The following is an 18,958-nucleotide window of genomic DNA, read 5'->3' on the forward strand; positions in this document are numbered from 1 at the left end:
ACACTTTGTAAAAACGTGATGACGCAGCCAGGCTGAGATTCAGCTCCCGATTAATGTGGTTCGTCTGTATATAAATGGTTTATTCTCTATACGACATGCATAATGTATCGCCATTGTGTCTCATAAAACCATTCGTATTACTGCCATTGTTCTTGTTCTACATAAATCTCCACTCATATCATATTCATCACGTTGCAAATTTAACATTTATTAGTGCCTTAATAAGAATGGCCATCGTTCTCAGATTGAACAGAGGGCACATATACCTCCCATAGATTCTAAGGCCTTCACTACGAAATGACCAGCTGTCAATACCCTTGTGTATCTGGGGAGACCTAATAGCTTCCATTTCGTAAACTGACCACCCCCGCACAATGCATTCCAAACATCCCCAGAGACGCTTGTGATTACAGATTCAAAGACGATGACTAACGTGCATTAAGGGACACCATTAACAGACTTTGCTTATGTTGAGGATTGCGAGTCAAATCGTTGTTAATTATATCCCCAGAAGGCTAATTCTTCCTGAACACGTTATGTTATAACCTGTCATCCGTTGGACTCATAAAATAAACGATCGGGGAAGGGTCACAGAGGTCATATCCGGCGGTTAATATTGTCCAGTAAAATTGACACCCTGTCTGTAGGTAAACGCGGAACCTGGCTCGTGTTAATCATATATAAACTCGAGCAAGTTGCACAGGTATCACACGTATACAGCCTCTGAAGCCGGAACCAAGACGTTGCTGGCCAGTAACAGGGATCATCGTTTTTTAAGCATATCAAGGTAAGTTGCACGACTTTTATTTTTAATCTGCGTTGCAATATTTGTTAGAGTTGGTAAGCAGATTTCCTTTATTATTTTATTTTAAACTTGACGTTGTCCAAACATACATGTTTCATCAGCATTTCTATTTAGTTAATTAGTAATAATAAATGGCTGCCTCTCTGCTTTTCAGGTTAAATTAAGGAAGTAGTTTGGCGAAGAACCTTTCAAATGATTGCTATTCGTGTCGAATTGTTTATTATAAATTCATATTTCAAACTAGACTTTACGTGTTTTTTCAGTATATTAGACAACAATAGTATCTGGGATTTATTTCCATAGTTTGAAGGGTCACGTGTTAAATGTTGAAACTCGACATGTCGAAATGTCAAGTTCAATCGTGAGGCCCATCCTGGTGCTGTGTGTATCTTGACATGACATGTCACTCGTATCGTGGCTTTCTATCACTCGACCCTAAAAAACGACACTATTAGGGACAAAATCCAGTTTAAGGGGTATATTTATAATCGCCGAGTCTGGGAATCACACTTACGAAATAAAGAGTAACGCTCAACGATCCGTACATATTGTGTCAAAGCACGAGACGTGGCCATGATGGATACGTTCATAGCTTTGCCACTACCCAAGGTGGTGTTCGTTCATGTAAAAACTCTACATTCCGCCCACAATTCACAAAACAGCTAAATGACAAATGTAGAATTTGAAAGTACAGTTTTTCTCATACCACCGTCCGGCGCGGTGGGTTAGCCCAGTGGTAAAAGCGTTCCTACCGAAGGCCCGGGTTCGACTCCACATGGGTAGGATGTGTGAAGCCCCAATCTTGTGTCCAACGCAGTTATATGTGAAGAATATTGCTCTCTCCCTACCGAGAGCTCATGTTTGATTTTGCTGCGACCACAAACGAAGGGTCTTTGAAAAAAATAATATATCTGTTAATAAACGAATAAAATAGGATTTAATGAGTTTCGTAATTCGAAAAACGAATAACGAATAGTGAACCCACGTTAAATACGGTATCTTATATTTGTTAGACCAAGTCTGAACAACGAACCCTGTGCTGGTTTGTTTTTCGTTATTCAAAAGTACTGAATAACTAAACAGCTTTTGGGTGATGATGTAAGACGAACCTGCTGTCATATATTAAATGAGTTTCAGTGTACTTTACCACATTACTGCAGTTGTTTAAAATACAGCCTTTGAATAACAAACCCGGTGCTGGCTTGTTTTTCGTTATTCGAAAAACGAATAACGAATAACGAACCCGCCGCTAACTTCAGGCCCCTGAAATAGTCCCATATTACGCTGACATGCTGTGATATAACTGAAATACTCCTGCATTACGCTGATATGACGTGATATATATGTATATCTCCTGCATTACGCTGACATGCTGTGATATAACTGAAATACTCCTGCATTACGCTGACATGCCGTGATATATATGTATATCTCCTACATTACGCTGACATGCTGTGATATAACTGAAATACTCCTACTTTACGCTGACATGACGTGATATATATGTATATCTCCTGCATTACGCTGACATGCTGTGATATAACTGAAATACTCCTACCTTACGCTGACATGACGTGATATATATGTATATCTCCTGCATTACGCTGACATGACGTGATATATATGTATATCTCCTGCATTACGCTGACATGCTGTGATATATATGTATATCTCCTGCATTACGCTGACATGCTGTGATATAACTGAAATACTCCTACTTTACGCTGACATGGCGTGATATATATGTATAACTTCTACATTACGCTGACATGACGTGATATATATGTATATCTCCTGCATTACGCTGACATGACGTGATATATATGTATATCTCCTGCATTACGATGACATGCTGTGATATATATGTATAACTTCTACATTACGCTGACATGACGTGATATATATGTATATCTCCTGCATTACGCTGACATGACGTGATATATATGTATATCTCCTGCATTACGCTGACATGCTGTGATATATATGTATATCTCCTGCATTACGCTGACATGCTGTGATATAACTGAAATACTCCTACTTTACGCTGACATGGCGTGATATATATGTATAACTCCTACATTACGCTGACATGACGTGATATATATGTATATCTCCTGCTTTACGCTGACATGCTGTGATATATATGTATAACTCCTACATTACACTGACATGCTGTGATATAACTGAAATACTGCCGGGTCAAATAAAAAACCCGTTAAAATATGGTACTTCTTGTTACCCTGTCTGGCGTTCGGCATTAAGGGGCTAAAACAAGGACTGGTCGGCTCGGAGTCAGTATACTGTGTCTGAGTTGGGAGTTCATGTTAAACTGCGGCATGGTATCCAGACTAGTGCAAGCAGCCACACACACGCACGTGCAAGTGCAATAATCTTAAGCTTGGACGCGACGTTAAACCCAATTTCACCTCGCCTCACCAAATGTGTAGGTAAGACTAACATGTGTTTAACAAGCTAATCTTCGAGGATTTTTTCGAATATTTGAGATGGGTTCGTCATTCCCCCAGCTGAAGAGAAAGTAGTACAAACATATGGTAAGACATTCATCTTGGATCACACGCTTATGTCATACTTACGTATTTAATCTTGACAGAAGTCCAAAAAGTGTAAGAAAGAAAGAGGGTAATACTATCCATCTGCCATTTATACAAGTTTGTTGATTCTCATACGAATAGTCATATAGCTGGAATATTGCTGAGTGCGGCGTTAAACAACAAACAAACAAATATTTTCCGACTCCTTAAAGGTTGACATTTCCAGTGAGACATTTCAACATATTCATAATCTTTTTACCAGTATTTTCTGCAACATTAAAGATTGACATTTACAGTGAGGTATTTAAACATATTTGATTATTTTTATATCAATATTTTCCGCAAGTTTAAAGCTTTCTCGAGCGCAAAATGCGCCCTTATTTTATACCGCCTTTGTTAAGTGGCTTACTGTGCAGCATAACTATTTTTAAAGTTTATCACCTAATCAAAATACTGCCCACTATCAAATGCAAGTTCTATTGGAGATGAAAGGAGAGAACGAGCTTGTTTCTGTAACTATTCTTCAGCTGCCATTTGATAGCTTATTTAACATCATTAAGAAATAAATTACTTCATTTTCTTCAAGTAAATGTAATCTGTTTTATAAAAATTACGAATATAGATCTAAAGATATTTTTTCATTAAGGCTACACAAATTTGTTTGCCTACGCCAAGCATCTTACAAGATTAAGAAAAAGAAATCGTTTAATGAATATTTCTTCATCATACGTTGATTAGAACCAAGATTACATAGATGGTTTTTTTTATAAGTCTACGACTATATAGTTTCGTTAAATTATGAAATTGAAGCGTTCATGTAAATTAGTAGTATCCCCATGGGAACTACATGTGTCCCCCTCCAAGCCGATCTGTTTCGCTTTGCATACGAATTGGATTTTTTTACTACTTTAGATAAATCAACGAAATGACACGTTGCCAAGAAGTTCATCTTCAGTTTCAGATGTATAGCTGTTCTCATTTATTTCATTAGTGCCAAGATTATTCGTATCTTAAACTAAAGAGAGGAAATCAAAGAAATAATTAAAACAACACTTTTAGTGTCCTGTCTGGATCTCTGCATCGAAATTTAAGATGAGGCAACCTCTGCACCTCTGTATGACAAGAAGGATGAGTACAATATCCTCTTTATGTCGAGCAATGAACATGACCAGTTCCAGCTTATGGCGTCTACATTTCGCAGCTGCTAAGGTATGCCTGATTAATGTTAATCGCAGAATAACTGTCAAAAAATGGCAGTCATATTAAATGAACTACACGATTTGGCGTCCATTGCTTCCCGAGGAGGGCGCGGATTATGCCGAGTGGACCCGAGTGGGTCAGGCAGCAATCCTGAATTCAGGATCTGCGATGTTTGCCTTATCAAACAACGTATTTCGTTGTGTGTACCCAAACCTTATTCGATTAAACTGGATACATATATTAGTTTTAGGTGTTGCATAGTTACTTTGAATTCCTTGATTATGTTAACACGAATAGCACATCAAGTCAAGCAACGTTGTTCGCCCAGGAGGTGGAAGTGTTACCTATTTTGGCAAACTTATGAGTCCTGTCTCATCCTGAAACACGTCTCCTTAGGCAAGTGACTTTGTTCGAAAAATACCTCTGTTCAACCCGCAGTAAATGGTCCCGGCAGAGTGAGTGAGTATGGTTTTACGCCGCTTTCAGCAATATTCCAGCAATATCACGGAGGAGGACACCAGAAATGGGCTTTACAGTAGTATAAGGTGGTACATTAAAATTCCTCAAAAGGCAGCGTGGGTAGCATACTCCCAAGGGAGCTGAGAATGTAATTCAACAGCACACTGATCCATTAATATGGGTAACAATAATGAAGGGTCGTGTCCATGTATTTGGGAAGTGGAATCTGGTGCATTATTAGTGGACTTATTACTAATATTGCAGATTAAAAATTATAAAAATGCAGCAAGGCGGGGGGGGATCCTGGCACAGTCAGGCTGGTTAGACTCATAATCAGCTCAGAGCCCTTGCCCCCTCTACACGCAGCCCAGACAGCGAATGGGATTTCTCCCAAGAAGCGCTGCCTTGTCAAACCCACCCAGAACTTTTCGGAGAATGTGAAGACTCCCCAACACTGCAGCTTTCTGCATAACCCAGATTATCAGAAGGGCTGTATTCCTGGTAGCAAACCCGGGTACTCTCCCAATGTCAGTCAACAGATTGGGAGGTACCAAACCTAAGGCACCGAGAACAATGGGGAGTCGGACAACTTGGTACTTGGGATGCAAGCGTGACATATCGAAAGCGAACTCCGCATATTTGCCATGTTTTGCTTCAATCTTGTCAATGACATTACTGTCAAAAGGGACAGAAGGTTCAATGATTAGGTTTGATTGCCTTGATAGGTCTGAGGCTGTATACGGGCCTATTCCAAAGAATCTTGTATGTAACATTTTCCATGACGCTCTCTACATATTCTGGGTCGTACCATGGACGGACCTCTGTGTCAAAACCACAAGCATAATAAAATATTATAGAAATAACCGTGTATATTTCATTTTATATAATGAATATATCCGCACTGTTTCAGTCATAAAACTGGAACTAAGTGCAAGAATCCTCTTGGATTTGCTTTGTTTCGACAATTCCATGAATCCAAATGTGGATTCCCCCATATCTGCGTAGAAGACCATTCTATTCCATGTATAACATAATCGACAAAACCCCTTATTACCAATTCCAATTATATCTTTAGCATGAATCTTTGTCAAATAGCGATACTATGCCAGGTGTTCGCGGAAAGGTGAGCGTATCTACCCCATCGGTGTCACTCGTCACAAATACAAGCAAAGGCAAGTCAAGTGTTTATGTGAACAAAAACGGAAACATATGTTACAAGTGAAAATAGGGAATTGCATGTTGGCCACTGATGGACAGTTTTATTGAAGCATTGAATGCTGAAACTCTGATCACACAAATTTCGACAATCTCATTACATTCTTGGAAATCTGCGAAGAAAGAGCATGCTCGATTGTACCTCAGAACTTGTTCAATGTAGACACCAAAGGTCGGAGCGGTTGGAATATTGCTTGACATAAAGGGAAAGTTTCTGTTGGAAAGAAGCAAGAAATCCAAAAAGTTGTCAATGACTATCGGAAAGTTTGAGTCATCCTTCTTGTTATACCGGGGGCGGTCGGGTAGCCTAGTGGTTAAAGCGTTCGATCGTCACGCAGAAGACCTTGGTTCGATTCCCGACATGGGTACAATGTGTGAAGCCCATTTCTGGTGATATTGCTGGAATATTGATAAAAGCGGCGTAAAACCATACTCACTCACTCACTCACTCACTCACTCTTGTTATACCGCAATATGGAACCTTTATGCAACCTTATGTGCAACTGTGAACCTTTATGCGTAGATCAAAATAAGAAACAGATGAGGCGGTTTCAATATTGTAACATTTGTTACAACAATGTCCATAGTGTAACGTGCTGAATATAATATAGTAAACTGTATTAGTTAGGTGCTGTATTTTTATCTCCTCGCAAATATTACAATTATCTGAATCTCAGATCAGGTCTTTGTGCTCGCCACAGCCCCAGAAATCTTTGAAGACATCCCATTACAGGTCACGTCAGAACGACCCTTCGCAAACTTTGATCGACCAATGAAATGACTTACAAGTAGTCGAAAATAGAGAAAGACGTTTTTATAAGCTTTCTGGTAGTACTTTCAAAATGGCGACTTCCATTCCAGACTACACAAATTTCCCAATCAAAAATATAAAAACTGAACAAAAGAAATATTCTAACAAATGTCTAACATATGACCGGGAGTGTATGATATTACTTCCCCCGGGCCAAAAAAGTCTCTTCCGTTTTAATGTTAAGCCCATTGAACCAGTCGTACAGTCCCATAACTGGCGTTCGGAATGCCCGTGTTAACCTGATTGGCGTTGCGCGATTAGAATATAAATTGTCAATACCAGGGAATAACCAGTCTAGATCTTCTGCCGAAGCGGACTCAACTTGGCGTTAAGGGCAAAACAATCGGATTTTCACTTTCGCGATTTCGTAAGCGACGCTCTGATGGACGTCGTCCCGATGTGAACAGTAATGAGATGAAGACAGATGTTCTTCATGTTGCGGTAACGAGCACTACGGTCTGATTCTAATAAGAATGAAGTTTTTAGCTAATCCTATTGCAACGTCCTAACATTCTTACCTAAACCGATAACCTGGTGAAGAATGCTTTTTTTTTCGAAATCCTATATTTTATAGTGACACTTTTTACATCGTGTAAGTGAGCTCACACATGGTTGACATGGTGTTCATGCCGATACGACGTTAACTTTCAACTCACTCACTAATGCTCACATAAAAAATATATATTGATATGAACATAAAACATCAACCTCAGAAAATAACTAGTCTCGATTATCCGACGAAACAAAAGGGAATAAGCGGTGATAACAATATGAATGGATCACTGAAAATCAGTGATGATCATGACGCCAGGTATTCGTGAAACAAGAGTGAGTGAGTGAGTGAGTTGGGTTTAACGTCGCTTTTAACAGTATTCCCGTTATATCACGGCGTGTCAGCTTTATGTGGGATGAGTGATGAAGTGATGCAGGTCTTAGACGTTTACCACTTCCTTGAAACCCACGAGCACGAGTGTGTGGGTGTGGGATGCGAAATATGTTTATTTTTACAGCGGATGATCTCTAATGAAGATTAAAGATTAGTTAGCTAATCGAAATGAAACCCAATACCTTTGTGCTATAACCTTTGTTCGAGAATATTGAACTGAGTAAATTTGATTCATGCGGATGGTAACATGATTAGGCCAAGGAATGATGATGTTAGCAGCTGTGAAGCTAGGGTGATGAGTATAGTGTATAGCGTTACCACTATAGTTGTGTGAAGGTAATGTGGTTCTCAGAAAAGCACAAGGACACACGCACTCAACGGTACAGTACTTGTTGAAGCCAAGTAATGAATGAATGACTTTATTTCGTAAGGGGGCCACCGGCCCATTATACATTGTTCATTTATCGGTATCCATTGTAACGAGGGAGCGCCAGATGATAACAGAGTATATAAAACTACCAATGGTCAAAACATAGAGCAGATCATACTAAAAAGATCATTTCTTGTCCACAGGGGTTTGTCGCATCCGATTACTTTATATGAAACTGTTTACAGTGCATAAATAAACAATGAAGCTTTGGAAAGTATCAGTACTTATTTACTTATTTGTCACGGTAGAAAAGTACATAAATTCTGTTTACAGTGTATATATGAGCAATAAAGTTTGAAAAGTAGAGCAGAAAAGTAAATCCTACAAGAAGCATCAGTTCTTGTTTACAAAGCGTCTCTTTCACCCGACCACTGGGGACTGAATTATTGAAAGCCATTATTAAATATGTAGTGAGTATCAACCCAAATACATGTGGTTTCCTCTTAATACATGTTCATATTAATCATTGGTTAAGAACTTTTCCCTTTTCTTAAATGCAAGAAAAATAAATTTTCCTATGCTGTTTAACATTGTGGTGTTAGAATATACAAGTAAACTATGAAGCTTTTGCTCTGTAGGACAGCGGTGATAATAACTAGGAATAAGTGAGTGTCTTAAATCCGAATGAAGCCAAGTACGTAATGCAACACGTGGGAAAAGTATCAAATCCCATACAGAATGGATGACTGGGTTGAACCTTGGAGGTTAACGTTTGAGGCCGTAGTTTGAGGGTTCGATGTATGGGGCTTGAAGCTGAGGTTTGAGGTTTCAGGCTTGGAGTTTGGGGAATGGGGCCTGAGGCTGAGGCCGCGGCATACGTACACGAGCCTCAAGATGAGCATGGCTAGGTGAATTAAGACATATGCTGCTGCCATGGCTATTGCGTCAAAGGTATTTCTCTTGTATCAGTTTGTGTACGGATATTAAATTCCCCAACCCTTAGCAAATGGTTGAAATAAAAATAAAATTGCAGTTCTCAAAGTGTTTTTATTTCATTACATCGGTTAGGAAGATTGGAAAATTTATATAATCTGAACTTTTCTACAGTAAACTACGGTTATAACGAGCTCTAAGGGACTATTTTTTTTAGTTCGTTATAACCGTAGTTCGTTATAATTACATATACAGCATGACTACAGCAAGAAGTCGGGACCAAAAAGTAAGTTCGTTATATCCGTCAGTTCGTTATAAGCGTGCTCGTTATAACCGTAGTTTACTGTATTTGTATTGGAGCTTTTTGGGAATTTGTGACCAGAATGTTACATTGCTTTCTTTGAACACACGTCTTGTCATACTGACAAAGCTATTAAAGCTCATGACTTGAGTGAGCTATGAATAGTATCTATCATGGTTACAGGTCGTGCTTTGAGCAAACAGTTATTGGTCGTTGTGCGCCACTTGTCTGGGCGAGGCAGGGATAAAAAGGATGCAAAGGAGTTTATATCGTGCGATTATCAAGCCTTAAACTGGGTTTCATTCAGGATACTTGGGATCGACGGATTCATGAACCAAGTAATAAAAAATAAAGCGTCTAAAACGTTGTTGTTTTAATTCTCATTGGTCAAAGAAAGACCGAGGCAATGGATTTGAAATAATTATAGTATATATGGATGGCGAGATATATGATGTGCAGTACGTAGTTCATTGCACGTGTTTTCTGGTATTATCAATGAAACATCTCATGAGAAAGCGAATGCATGATCGAATGAGTAAGTGGGTGAGTGGGTGGGTCAGTGAGTGATCGAGGGAGCGAGTGAGAGTGAGGTCTAATAATAATAATAATAATAATAATAATAATAATAATAATAATAATAATAATAATAAATACTGTTTTAATTCTCTTGTGGAAACAGGGGATGTTCCACCATGGTTGTGCAAGGGGTCGAACAATACTTCTCCCAAAGAAAGGTGATTTGACTGATCCTAAAACTTCCGCCCTATTATTTGTCTGAAAACACAGTACAAAATATTTACAGGATGTCTTACAGATATTGTGTCATCATACTGCGCATCCACTGACATTATTTACATGGAGCAGAAAGGGATGTTGGGGTTGTAAGGATCAACTACTAGTTCAGAAAATGATTCTTGAAGAAGCTAAAAGTTACCACCGTAACCTCTCAATGTGTTGGATGACTCTGTACCTCAGGAATGGATTTTGAGGTCACTGGAATGTATTGACTTCCCCGAGCGACTACTTGAGATGTATCGCAGGGGCATTTGGTGACTTCGGAACCCATTTTCTATTAAAGAGGAATATTTCAGGGCGTTTCTTTTAGCCCTTTGCTTTTTCCGTTTGTCATTAAATCCTTTAAGCTTTTCGATCAGAAAAGAGAAAGGTTATCATCCTGGACCTCCTCAGCACAGACCCCCAACACCCCTCGCTCACCTCCTTTACATGGATGACCTTGAACTTATTGCCAGTGGAGGATCCATGCTCAAAAAAGAGATTCTCCTTGTCGGATCCTTTTCTAATGATATCGGCATGTCCTTTGGACTCGACAAATGCAGCATTCTTCATCTGAAACGTGACAAGGTAGAAGAGGGAGGATCAGTCAGTTAACTTGGAGGAGGAGTTATTGACCATCTCGTTGAAGGTCAGGCCTATACGTACATTATACTTGCAGATTAAAGATGTACGTTGCAGATTAGGGACAAACTCCAGAATGCCCATGTCAAGGAAAATCTTCGGGCAGAGTACAAATGTAGACTAAAGAAAATCTGGAGGTCAGAGCTGAACGCTCGCAATAAAGTAAACGCCACACATACTTACGAAGAAATTCAGGGTACTGACACCCTCACACGAAGAATTATGTCAGACAATCGATCCCACTACCGTCGCTCTTCCCTCAATCGCTTATATTTACCAATCATTATGGGAGGACGTTGTTTGATTAACGTTGGGGCTGTATCAATACTCATGATGAAAATGTTATAAGGTTAAAAATGCATCTCAAAAACATTAGAAAATGATAACAAATAAAACCATTATAGCTGCAATGAGGAGTAGCATTAGATATAGTTTGTGACAGAACTTTTAGTTTGAAAGGAATCAATAGATAAAAGACATTTCACATTTATCACATGTGTATTCTGGACATTTCATAATTATCATTGGATTGGTTCCTGGCTATCGTCCATTAGTTAATGAAACAAATAGAGAGTTTCAAGGTATATTTCACTTGGAGCTTCCGGATGCGTGTCACAAAATCAATAGAGAGATGAGCAATATGGCACGTCGGCTTCTGTATTTTCCCGATTACGACACACATGAGTTCATGGTCAGATCTAACTGTTAACGAATCAAAATGAGGTATTGTGACATGTGACAAGGACAGGCCAGGCTCGAACACTTAAAAATGATACCTTCAACATTTGGAGTGGAGAGCGCGGTTTGCAATCGATCGAGTCGAATCCCGATCGTTCTAAGTTTTCCCCAGTTAGTGACGAGTCTGGCCAGTCTGATCCTGTCCTGTACTGATAGATGGGCTGAGAGTAAGTAAAACTATGTGAGTATAAAACGTGTGTGAATGCTGATAGAGACAACTTGGAGTAAGTGTCGTTAGACCAATCACTCCTTGACGGAGCCGAGCCGCGGCGGACAAGGCGAGTGGCAAAGTCATGGCGTAATTGACCACAAGGACCAGGAACGGCAATACATTCAGTAACTGTATTAGGGTCGCTCTGGACGCCCGAAAGCAGTTACGACAAAAACAAGGCATTCCACAGTTTTCTAAAACGAGCCAAGGATATGGGACATAATCTCAATGTCGATTTTGTTGATGGTTCTGTACTGCTCGACGGTACGGAAATGATTGTGTACCAAGCGAAGTGCCATTTCAAGTCGGCCCAGTCTCAGTTTTTAAAGGAGAGGCTTTCTGAACGACCACTGCATCGAGTTTATGTGCAGTGTGTTGAGAAGATCACCAATCCTGCAGAGTCCTTCGCTTGGATGAAGTCGTCTGGTCTGAAAAGTGAAACAGAGGGCTTTCTGTTTGCTGCTCAGGTCCAGTCACTTCTAACTCGAAACCGTCAATGTGTGATTTTGCATCAAAATGTGAATATGAAATGTAGATTATGCAATGAATTTAATGAGACTGTCCAACACATTGTCAGTGGATGCTCATCTTGGGAACAGATACAGTATCTTAAGCGACATGATGGGGTGGCTCGATCATTTTATTACCGTCTTCGAAATGCTTGTGGTTTTGACACAGAGGCCCATCCATGGTACGACCCGGAATATGTAGAGGGCATCATGGAAAATGATAAATACAAAATCCTTTGAAATAGGCCCGTATACAGCCTCAGACATATCCAGGCCAACAAACCTGATCTTGTCCTTTTTGATAAATCCAATGAATTCATTTATATCATTGAATTTTCTGTCCCTTTTGACAGTAATGTGATTGACACGATTGAGGAAAAACATGGCAAAAATGCAGACCTCGCTTTTGAAATGTCACGCTTGCATCCCAAGTACCCAGTTGTCCGACTCCCCAATGTTCTCGGTGCCTTAGGTTTGGTACCTCCCAATCTGTTGACTGACATTGGGAGAGTACCCGGGTTTGCTACCAGGAATACAGCCTTTCTGACAATCTGGGTAATGCAGAAAGCTGCAGTGTTGGGGAGTCTTCACATTCTCCGAAAAGTTCTGGGTGGGTTCGACTTGGCAGCGCTTCTTGGGAGAAATCCCATTCGCTGTCTGGTCTGCGTGTAGAGGGGGCAAGGGCCCTGAGCTGATGATGAGCCAAACTAGCCTGACTGTGCCAGGATCACCCAAACCCTCTTTGCTGCATTTTTTAATTTTTAATCTGTAAATAATAATAATAATAATAATAATAATGATGATGATGATGATGATGATGATGATGATGATGATGATGCGCCAAATTCCATTCACCTAGTGGATGCTAATAGCGCAACACTATTATTACCCCGGTCAATGGATCAGCGTGCACACGATTTTCATTCTCAGCTCCCTGGGGAGTATACAACCCAAGCTGCTTGTATGGCGCTTGGAGATTAACAGCCATATTACCATCTCATCCTCCACTAACACAACAGCGGGGTACACTAAAAACTGACTCCTCCACGTGGGGACCAGGAATAGAACCGGTACTTTCAGCCAGACAAGGTAACCTGCCTCCCGCTCTATAACTACGTTCATATTAACGACATATGGCGTTATGGGACATAATCGTCCCCATAATCCAGCTTACTTCTTCAATAGACATAACGTTAGTTTATTTACTAAACATGTCACTTAATTCGCTGTCGCTGATAATCCTAGTACATCCATACGCTGAATGGAAGCTATTTACGGGATGGTTTATTATCTCCTACAAAAGCATCTACTTGATTAACTGAATGTTTCTATCCGAGCGTTCCGTTGATGCCATTACTGATGAATCGCGCGACACAAGCATTAGTTACCCGAGACCCGCGAGATGAATGAAATGAGATAAGACGGCTAAACACAATAGCGTCTCAAGTTCAACGTGGGCCTATTGATCCATAAACAGCAACTGTGTTGTTCGGTCAGTTCAATCTCGTGGGTGTTCCGTGGCAGAGCAGGTCACGCGATGCAATGAATGCTTGCCGTGAGAGTCGAGTGACGGACCAGGTGCCACCGACGGAACCAGGCCGGGGGGGGGGGGGGGGGGGGGGGGGGGGGAGAGATGCATGGGAGCAACTTTCTTTTCTTTCTTTGTTTGTTTGTTTGTTGCTTAACGCCGCACACAGCAATATTCCGGCGGTCTATATGTAATCAACTCAACTCCAGTAACCGTTGAAAAAACCCACCCACGGTGGTACAAGAGAAACGTTATAAATTTCATCAATATAAACCGAATAATCCCTATTTATATATCACATACATGTTGTTGAATCATCATTCTCACATGATAATGCACCTGCATGATTATTTACACTGTATAACAATAAGACTAAAAATCACTACAGTGTACATGGGAGCACAGCAGTTCGTATACTATTAAGGTATGCATGGGTATAAATAAATTAGTTATTTCATATTTTTGTCAATGATTGAGAGGAATTTTGCGCGCTTTAAGACCTGTGACATTTTTGGAAGAAAAGAGGTTTTTAAATTCAGTAGTGTTGGAATAATATGTGTATTCATCGGCTATGGTTCTATCTTCATCAAATGTTTCACATCTAAATAGGTATTGAAATTGATCAGCAAAAGCTGGCGATTCGCAGGGCTTACGTGTTCGTAGCTGTGTCTTTGCCAAGCCAGCGGCCAACTTCTACAGGTAAATGGTTGTTTGATGTTCGGAATTTCAAGATAGGGTTGTAAATAGGTTAGGTAGGAGGAGGCATGTTTCCAATGACGGTATATCTTTTAGGTATTTATAGTAATTTGCTTTTGTACTCCTCTCAATCGGTCCACTTAATTGGGATGCAATGACATGCATCAACCAAGTCAGCAAGCCTGACCACTCGATCCCGTTAGTCGCCTCTTACGACAAGCATAGTCGCCTTTTACGGCAAGCATGGGTTGCCGATGACCTATTCTACCCGGAACTTCGCGGCAAGCATGGGTTGCTGAAGACCTATTCTACCCCGGGTCTTCACGGGTTGCGGCTTACTAAAGCAGACATACTAGTCCGGCAGTTTGTCTCTGACGACCGATTCTCCCTCGACTTGACACATAACGACAAATGTATGCCGTGATAGATGACTTCTAAATGCCACTGGGGAGCAATCTCATTCTTGTCTATTGGCTCAGTTAAGTGTTTGGTAGGCAGTTATATACACTGCCGTCAACTGTACACTTTCAGACATCCATTGAACGATTCACTTCCATGTTTTTGTGAGTGAGAGTACATTATTTCAGTTTTATCACAGCGTATGATCACACGGTGGAAGTGTGTGTGTGTGTGTGTGGGGGGGGGGGGGGGGGGGGGTGTGTGTGTGTGTGTGTGTGACACAGAAAAGAATGCATGTTGGACACATTCACATGGCGATACAGTAAACTACGGTTATACCGAATTCAAAGAGGCCATTAATTTAGTTCGTTATAACCGTAGTTCGTTATAAGCATATCTACAGAATGTATACGCAAATGGCCGCGACCAAGAAATGTTCGTAATATCAGTCAGTTCGTTATAAGCGTGTTGGTCATAAATGCATTTTAATGTATAAGGGATCACAAGGCGTGATATAACTGTTCACATGGAGATGCCTTGTTACTGTAACCGAATTATTTATACGTTCTTTGTTCCTTTCCTATATTTTATAAAAAGTCCTACAATTACTTGAATATGAACACATTTACAGTGAACGCTCGGTAAAATATTAGTATACAGTGACTTCCCGAGCCCCGTCAGTCTGGCATCTCCCTGCGTGAGGTAAGGTGAGATGAGGTGAGATGAGGTGAGGTGAGGTGAAATTGGGTTTAACGTCACGTCCAAGATTATTGCACCCGACATACATGCACGTGCGTGTGTGGCTGCTTGTACTTGTCCAGACTGATGCCGATTTATAGCGTTAGTTCACTGAAAGACCATACCGCAGTTGAACATGAATACCCCACTCAGACACAGTATACTGAGTCCGAGCCGACCAGTCCTTGTTTTAGCCCCTTAATGCCGAGCGCCAGACAGGGTAACAACAAGTACTACCTTTAAACGTCTTTTGGTGTGACGCGGCCGGGGATCGTACACCGGACCTTCCGCTCTCCCTGCACATTGGGAGCATTAGCATTATCACCGTTTATAAACCTACAGTGACGTCACTACATTATTCTTGCAGGTCATTCTGTTCTCGTAATGTCCCAACGCCCTACGTAACGGGGATATATCGCAGGATAAAGCCAACGGATAAAAATGATATACGTTGGGGTCATATGTGGATAGAGATGCAAATATCAAAGGTCTAGTAGGCACTACTTTCACTATTTATAAACAAACATGGCGTCGCCCTTGTCATTCGGATATCGAGTCAGAATTAACCATCGGGAATCTGGAGAAACAACTGGGATAATTGCTATCATTATTAAAAGCATAGTCTAATATACTGAATATCATTGTCTAAATGTGACGTAGCTAAGGCATTTTACAAGTTTTGGCAACTTTGGAGATATAAATTGCGAAAAACTTTGCGAGGGCACTGGCCAAGCAGGATCCATATTTGTGCATGTAGACCGCTGCGGCTTGAAACCTTTTCCACAAATTAAAACAGTTGGATTTGGCCGAAATGTGTTCGAATTGTTACCTTGTTTCGTTTTGTCGCTGTGTGTACATCGGACTGCACTTCACGTTATGACAAGACAGGCCGACTGTCAACGAGGTCTGACTGTGGCCGTGACGTTTCATAGACTATGGTTTGATAAAAGGCAGTTACTCATCGGACAGACCGATGGATTGCCACGAAAGGCAAGTAAAACAATTTGTGTAGGCAGTAGGCAGCAGTTGTAGGCATATATGTAGTTACGCCACTGTATAGGAAACAAGTTTTTGTTGGAAGCATATTGGCTACAGTCACTGTCCGACCGACACATCACTTACCCTCTGACGTAATATATATTAATGCGCACATTCCAGGAAATGGTAATGTTTGTGAAAGGTAGAAAGAGATTTTCGAGCTGAGAATTGATGGATGACATATGATAAAAAGGTTATCACGCTTTTGTGTTTGGGGATGGTAAATATCCTGTATTAGGAATAAACACTATGTATTTAGCTCGCCAAGGCACGCTACATACAATGTTTACTCCTAATACAGGATATTTACCATCCCCAAACACAAAAGCGTGATAACCCCTATTGAAGCGAGCTGACACTGTTCGTTTGATGTTTGCTTGTAGCAGCGTACCGTCACACCTCGGTGACTATATGGATATAATTTCCATTTGTAAAGATTCCTAAGAATGTATCCTAAAATTAAATTTGAAATACAAGTACTAAAATCCTATTATTTTAGGTTAGTTATATATACTCTTCAAAAAAATAAACTAAATATAGATGTAAAACCACTTTTTGCCAAATATCTAAAATAATTACATTAAATGAGAACCAAATAAGTCAAACAAAAAGATGATGTGTCTATAATTCGCGAAAACACATGCAAAGCACATAAACGTAGCGTTTGGGGATCAATTTTACAGCTTCATCCAAACGCAACCGCCTGTTAAAAACGTGCAGCACAGGGTCCTGCATTTAGGCATGCAGGCCCCCCTGCTGAATGGGTATAAAAATCCACGTCAACGGCTGTTCATACAGTCCGTATAACGGCAGTAGAGGCGGTGACAGAATGCCAAGACGGAAGCTCAACGGAACAACGCAATTGGTAGATTCCACGCTGGAGCAACTCAGCAAGAAGTGGCCAGGCACTTTGGCGTTTCCAGACAGGCAATCTCCGCACTGTGGACCCGATACAACAACACCAACAGAGTTGACGACAGACCAAGGTCAGGAAGACCAAGCGTGACAACCCAATCACAAGATCGACACATCCGGGTGCGACACCTCCGAGACCGCACTACCACAGCCACGTCTACAACCACACAGATCCCTGGGGTATGCAGAATATCAGATCAAACGGTACGCAACAGACTGAGGGAGGCTGGACTTTTTGCACGAGGACCTGTTAGACGTCATGTATTGACCCCACGTCATCTGGCGGACCGTCTGCTTTGGTGCCAACAGAGGGTTAGATGGGCACGTGCAAGGTGGAGAAATATACTGTCAGTCTGTTTACTGACGAGTCCCGTTTCCTATTCACACGTGCTGATGGGCGCGCACGTGTCTACAGACGTCGGGTTGAACGTTACGCCCCCAACTGTGTGCAGAAGGTTGTCCCGTTTGGCGGCGGGAGTGTCATGGTATGGGCCGGAATTCATCACGGTGGTAGGACGCCTCTCGTGCATGTGGCAGGTGCATTGACAGGTGTGCGTTACAGAGACTTGATCCTACAGCCTTACGTTCTTCCTCACGTCAACGTTCATGGCGGACAGTTCCAGCAGGACAACGCTCGACCGCATATTGCACGTGTTTGTCAGTACAACAACATCCAGACATTACCTTGGCCAACCCGGTCACCAGATTTGCCCCCGATTTAGCATCTGTGGGACGAGTTGGATCGACACGTTCGCAGAAGGAATCCACCGCCCCAAACACTTCCGGCGCGTCTTGATGCACCTCAGCATGAATGGCAGGACATCCAACAGCGTGCTATTGACAACTTGATTGCATCTATGGGTCGTCGGTGTCAAGTGATTGATGCACGTGGTGGGCACAACCGATACTGACATTTTCTGAACCCCTGTGACATTAACTGTATCGAGTACGTGTGTCTGTCAAGGTGACCCGATGTTTTGAACATTGTGTACATTGATCTTCAAACAGTGTTTCAATTATGGTTTCTGTGTCCTATTTTGAAACAATCGCATTATATTACATTTTGAAAGTCAGTGTCAAGTTTCTTTTTTTGAAGAGTATATTTTTCCGAACCTTTCAAAATTTCAAATAGAAATTGAAATTAAAGGTTGACGACGACAAAATGTTTTCTTTTTGAGAAATTATAAAAAAGTGCTTTCTGCAATCCAAAGTGACAAACTGTAGAACAGGGAATGAAT

The 18,958-nt window shown here is 41.0% G+C and overlaps 1 long non-coding RNA gene across 1 annotated transcript in view; it reads left to right on the plus strand.

Annotated features, from left to right (window-relative positions):
• The first annotated feature begins 616 nt into the window (after positions 1-616).
• The window catches only part of LOC124143996, a 42,853-nt gene continuing 24,511 nt past the window's right edge, over positions 617-18,958 (plus strand). Inside the window, exon 1 of the long non-coding RNA XR_006862362.2 lies at positions 617-787. This is a non-coding gene — a long non-coding RNA (uncharacterized LOC124143996). The remainder of the gene's footprint in view (positions 788-18,958) is intronic.

This window comes from Haliotis rufescens, unplaced genomic scaffold (genome assembly GCF_023055435.1).
Source record: "Haliotis rufescens isolate VD_foot unplaced genomic scaffold, xgHalRufe1.0.p SCAF_6, whole genome shotgun sequence".
In the NCBI taxonomy this organism is placed as follows: domain Eukaryota; kingdom Metazoa; phylum Mollusca; class Gastropoda; order Lepetellida; family Haliotidae; genus Haliotis; species Haliotis rufescens.